General features: G+C 48.0%; 1 protein-coding gene across 1 annotated transcript in view; it reads left to right on the top strand.

Annotated features, from left to right (window-relative positions):
- Nucleotides 1-1,607: 1,607 nt before the first annotated feature.
- Nucleotides 1,608-6,000, top strand: part of RNF24 (ring finger protein 24) — a 101,541-nt gene continuing 97,148 nt past the window's right edge. Inside the window, exon 1 of the mRNA XM_053257369.1 lies at nt 1,608-1,772. The gene's annotated coding sequence lies outside the window, so the exon portion shown is untranslated. The remainder of the gene's footprint in view (nt 1,773-6,000) is intronic.

Genomic DNA, 6,000 nt, shown 5'->3' with positions numbered 1-6,000 from the left:
CTTCACAGACTGGCAGCGGCTTCTCCAAGGCTGCAGGCAGGAATCTCTCTCAGCCCTATCTTGGAGATGCCAGAGAGGAAACTTGGGGCCTTCTGCTCTTCCCAGAGCAGCTCCATCCCCTGAGGGGAATATCTTGCAGTGCTCACACATCAAGTTTCCCATTCATATGTAACCAGGGCAGACCCTGCTAAGCTAAGGGGATAAGTCATGCTTCCTACCACAAGACCAGCTCATCCATAGATAGATGATTGAAGGTATCTAGTGCAAACCTTTTTGTGTTTTTCGATTTCTAAGTGTGGAAGTCTGGAGATCTTGTCTGTAAAAGTACCGGAGAAAACTGCCCAAATTTGTTGGCCATTATTAGGACTACTACTCTGTGGTTTTGATTACAGCAAAGATAAATCACCTTTTTGCCAACAATATGTCCCCAGATTGCTGTCCAATGGAGCTTTTTTGGGTGGTGTTGGGCTTCTTGTTACAAATACATCAAATATTTATATTCCACTTTTCAACAAAAGTTCCCAAAGCAGTTTACATAGGTATAAACAAACAAAATGGCTCCCTGTCCTCAAAGGGCTTACAATCTAAAAGAGAAACATAAGACAGACATCAGCAGCCGCCACTGGAGGGATGCTGTGCTGGGGATGGATAGGGTCAGTTGCTCTCCCCCTGCTAAATCAAGAGAATCACCATTTTAAAAAGGTGCCTCTTTGCTCAGTTAGCAGGGGACACCTCTTGTTACCTCTGGGCTTTAAAAGGTGCCTCTTTGCTCAGTTAGCAGGGGACACCTCTTGTTACCTCTGGGCTTCTCCGGTTCCTTCTTGGACCGAAAGGGTCTCCTGCATGCTCCAAGGTCGGGCCTTCTCTGTGGTGCCCCCCTCCCTCTGGAATGCTCCCACAAGGAAGGTGAGGCTGGCTCCTTCCCACTCCTGCTTTAAATGTCTGATAAGGACAGTTTTGTTCAGGCAAGCTTTTGCAACCAGTGGACTAAAATGCTCTGCTTTTATCTCTCCCAGGGTTTGTGGATCTTTCTTTCTGTATCGTTCACCAGGGTTTGGAGATTGCTTAGTTGTTATGCTGTGGTTGTTTATTGCTTTTATTGACATTTGACTTTGGGAAGGACGGTGAAGAATATAAATAAAACATAAAAATAAAAAATAAATACATAGACACATCTGGCTGGCCATCGCAGCAGAGAGTTGCAGCACTAAATGGGCCCTACACGTGGTGCAGCAGGACTCGTTTCGCTGTGGTAGCTTAATAGAGCCTCCATGTTCAGGGGCAGTCTGCCTCTGAATACCGCTTGCAGGGGAGTAATAGCGGGAGAGGGCTCAGTCCGCGAGTAAGCAGCATGCATACACTCTTGATGCAACTATTGCTGGGTGCCGGGGGGGCGGGGGCACGTAAGCCAAGGTCGCTTTCAAACCGGGTCTGTAGCACCGAAAAACGCCGGAGTCTTTCCGAAGCATTTCCTCCCCTAGCATCAGTTCAAGCAGGGCTGCTCTCAAGCGCCTGCGCAGTTCAGGACGCGAAGCCCATTACAGATCTGCCCTACCACGGGCAGAGTCTGTGGACAGGCTGGAGAAGTTAAAAAAAAAAAAAAAAAAAGACTCGCAGAAATGAACGAAGGGGGTGGAGTGTTCCACATCCGGGTCTCTTTCCCGCTGCTGTGTGTCTGTCCTAGGCTGGCATTGAGTGGCGTTTCTGACTGTGTGAAGCGGCTGCCAACGTTCGGAGGTGTCCAGACTCTTCCGCCGGCGCATCTCCTCTGGGTGAGTGGCTAGCTCTGTGCCTCCCCCCCCCTTTATTTTATTTTTTAAATTCCAAGATGGTTGGGGGTTCAGAGGAATGCTTTCCCAGTCTCAATGCAAAGTTAGGAGGCAGCCAGGCATTGTTTCCAGTCTCACATGCAGAATGGGGAGGAGAGAGAGAGGAATGCTTTCCAGCCCCAGTGCAAAAAAAAATAAAAATGGGGCGGGGGGTGATGTCCGGTCCCAATGCAGAATTGGGGGCAGGGGGTTGATCTTTTAAATTTAAGCAGTGTTGTCAGGGCTGGCTAATCCTGGAGCTGTCCTGCCTAAGTCTTGCAACCAAAAGGTAGAAGGGGGCTTCTCCACCCACCCCCTCCCACTGCCTCTTCCCCATCCTCAGTTTACAGCACCTGTGTGGGGCTTGCGGTGGGGAGGAAAGAGAGGAGGGAGGGGGCTCAGCCTACCCCCCCCCCGCGCGCCCTGGGACATTTCTCTGTCTTTGCTACCGGCTAGGCTAGCTGAGGAATTGGGGCAGGGAGGGAGAGAATAAAAAGATAATGTCAGAAATCGGGGGGGGCCTGTTGTGGGGTGCCTTTTCACCCCTTGAAAGGGAAGGGGGACTTCGGAGCTGATTTGCAGATTGGCAGTGGGCGGGGGGGGTCTTTTTCAGGCAACACAGGCTGGGAGGTCTTGTGGGGCTGAGGCATGTATGGGGGGGTTGGCTGAAGGGTTCTGGCCATCTGGCCTCCCTGTGGGGCTGAGGTTGGGGTGGGGGGTTGCATTGGTTCCCAGAGCTTTCTCATAGAGCTGCTGAGGTAGAGCTGAGTGTGGGGGTCTCTGCTATGGGACTGTGAGAAGATGCAGGGAGGAGTCTGTAGCACTTGCTGGGGTCCTGTGCCGATGTGCTCCTTGACAGTGTTTTGTTTGGGAAGTGGGGAGAGAGATGCCCGTGTTAGAGATCTCTCTAGGTCAGGGTTTCTCAAGCTTGGGTCCCCTGATGCTGATGGACTACAACTCCCATCATCCCCAGCAGGCATAATGGCCTTTGGGGCTGGGGAGCCGAGATTGAGAACCTCTGTTCTGGGGCTTTTGTGGGAATGGGATCTCTCCCATGAGGCAGTTGTGGGTTTTTTTTGTCCCATGTGGAGGAAGGATCTTTTCGGTGGGTCTTTATGGGGATGGCTGCAGTGTTTCTGAGCAGCCGCTGAGGGCGACACCCAGTCCGTGGGACTCTGTAAAGCTGGTGGGTTTGGAATGATGTCCAGGGTCTCTGTAAGCAATTTTATTTATGGTTAGACTTCTATACCGCCTTTCATAAAACTATCCCAAGGCGGTTGGATGGAACCTCTCCATCCTCTGATGGTCTAGCAGGTGTTCCTAGTGGGTTCTCCAGCACACGTGACAATATGGGGCTGCTGTGGGGTAGTGTTGTGCAGAGAGAAGGTGTGTGTTCATGTGTTTGGAGATCATGTGGCATCCCTTGCTTTAAATGGCCCAGTGCCTGGCAGTCTTTGGTTAATGGCCGTTGTGTACCTACCCGCCTTGGCTGAGGGGGAAAGGCCAGCTCCCCAAGGTACTGACCCAGTTTCTAATCCAGTCATTGCTCTTTGATTTGGCGGCATTGCGGGGTGCAGTGCCTGCTCTCTGCTGGTTTGTATTGAGCCAGGCGGTTGCAAATGCCTGAGCATCATTGAGTGCCTATATGGATTTTCCCCTCTGGGGCTGGGATGCATATTTCTACACTGCAAAGGTAGACCTTAATCTACTGGTGTGCAGCTCCTATTTAAGTGCAAATGATCTGGACACAGAGACTCTTTCCAAAGTGACAGGATCCTGCAAGGAAGGACTTGGTATGCATTTCCCCTGCCTTGTGGAAAGGAAGTCAGACAAGATCATAAGACTGCATGTCTAGATATACAGGGGGGAGAGAGAGAGAGAGAAGTTGCAATTTATTACGAAAGCTCTCTACTACCTTTTGGTTAGTGTGAGGTTTTGAAAGGTCCGTAGGGCTGAAGGAGAGTCTCAGAGATTGGATTTGGAAACAAAAATATAGTGCATTTAGCCAAAAATGAGGTTTGGAAATTTCTCAAGAGGTGTTTCTGGAAACTGTCAAGTGCCTGATTCTATGAATGTTTCATGCCAAGTTGGTTAGCTTGCGCTTTTGTGCTAGCAGCAGCACCCTCCGTTCCCTTTTGCAAATATCGCAGAGGAGGTGCCAAACCCTCAACATCTTTGTCCCCTGTGTGTGTGTGTGTGTGTGTGTGTGTGTGTGTGTGTGTGTGTGTATGTGTGTGTGTTTAAAGAACCTTTGGCAATAGGGTTTGATTGCACATTTCTCTGTCTGGTTTTTTCCTCCCCTCCTTCCCCTTTTCCTGGCCGTGCCTGTAACGTGCTTAGCAACACGCACAGCTAGCTCAGTGGCTCCTCTTGGAGGACTTCTTTAAAATGGGGAGCATGCATTCCTGCTGCCTTCGCTGTCCTGGATTTGCATTCTGGTATCTGCTCTGCACTCCCACAGATTCTTCTGTGTGGTCAAGTTTGCCCTTGTGTGTGTTTTTGAACTGTTTAATTGGTGAGGCTGGTTTCTAGTAGATGTACGTTGTTGGGGAATGTCTCTCCAAATCTGAGCCCATCTGAGCTGTCATTTAAAAAAAAAAAAAGTTGTTTCCCTGGAGGGAGTGGGGAGCTGTGCAGAACCGTTGATGGTATTAATTGCAATGCTCTTTGGTTCCAGATCTCTTCTCAGTCTCCGCCCCCACCCAAATTCCTCTTTGTTTGTGGCTGACTTTTCTGCACACGAGTACTCTGTTAATTTGAGCCTAGATATTTTGATGAAAGTAATCATTAATCTGTGGTACGTGGAGTAGATGTGTAGCTGTTTTAACAGACACTGGTGAGTTAATTGTCAAACCTTAGCCACTTGTAAGCTGCTGATTCTTGTTTGTGTGTGTGTGTGTGTTTATATAAAGAGGGGTCATTGTAAATTGCTATGTGTTTATTTGGTAGACTTCTGTGGGATTCTGAATTAAAGGCAATGATGTAAAGAGAAAAGGATAAACATTTCTGGGTTTATGGGGAATATCGATAACAATTGATCTAAATTTAAGTACTATGCTTAATATTTAGGTTGGGAATCTGGAAAGTGCAGCAAAATGTAGGGATGCTTTAAACTTTTTGTGGGGAGCAACTACTTATGCCCAGAGTATGAACTCCTTTTCTCTGAAGGAATGTGTGCAAAATCTGTGTATAAATGGTCACATTTGATGGCCTTCCACATGGCGTACATGTATCCATACCACACAGAACCAGCTTGACAAATAATCTGATGCGACAGTCTATCTGCACATGAGCATTGGATGCACTCACTCAGAAGATCCAGGCAATTTACTCTGTGCCTATGTACAGCCCACATTTTATTTTTTATTCAGGGGATTTATTATTATTATTATTATTATTATTATTATTATTATTATTATACATTTTATATCCCGCTCTTCCTCCAAGGAGCCCAGAGCGGTGGACTACATACTTAGGTTTCTCCTCACAACAACCCTGTGAAGTAGGTTAGGTTCGGAGAGAAGTGACTGGCCCAGAGTCACCCAGCTAGTATCATGGCTGAATGGGGATTTGAACTCGGGTCTCCCCAGTCCTAGTCCAGCACTCTAACCACTACACCTTGCTGGCTCCTTTCTTCACTTTATTCCATTAAAAAATATAAAAATCCCAAGGCAGTTTACAAATAAAATGATAATAATCAATAAAACTGTAGCAATTAAAAGTGGCAGCTTAAAATCTGAAACCTTACAAAGCCTGGGAGAATCGGCAAAGAGAATGCCTAGTGCTGAAAAAATTGAAGCATGGGTGCCAAATGAACCTCTCTGGAGAGGGGAGTTTTATAGACAGAGCACCACAATAGAGAATACCATCTCTCATAAGAACAGCCCTGCTGGATCAGGCCCAAGGCCCCTCCAGTCAAGCATCCTGTTTCACACAGTGTGGCTCACCAGATGCCTCTGGAAAACCCACAAGCAAGAGGTGAAAGCATGCCCTCTCTCCTGTTGTTACTCCCCTGCAGCTGGTATTGAGAGGCATTGTGCCTCCGTGAGGCTGGAGGTGGCCCACAGCCAACAGACTAGTAGGCATTGAGACCTGTCCTCCATGAATTTGTCTAATTTGCCTCCAGTCAGCAGCACCCTGCAGGTATCTACAGATTTAGGCTTAGCTCACTAATCAGCCATTATTTGTGATT

This window comes from Hemicordylus capensis, chromosome 5, assembly GCF_027244095.1.
Source record: "Hemicordylus capensis ecotype Gifberg chromosome 5, rHemCap1.1.pri, whole genome shotgun sequence".
NCBI lineage: Eukaryota > Metazoa > Chordata > Lepidosauria > Squamata > Cordylidae > Hemicordylus > Hemicordylus capensis.
This window is presented reverse-complemented; position numbering and strand designations above follow the sequence as displayed.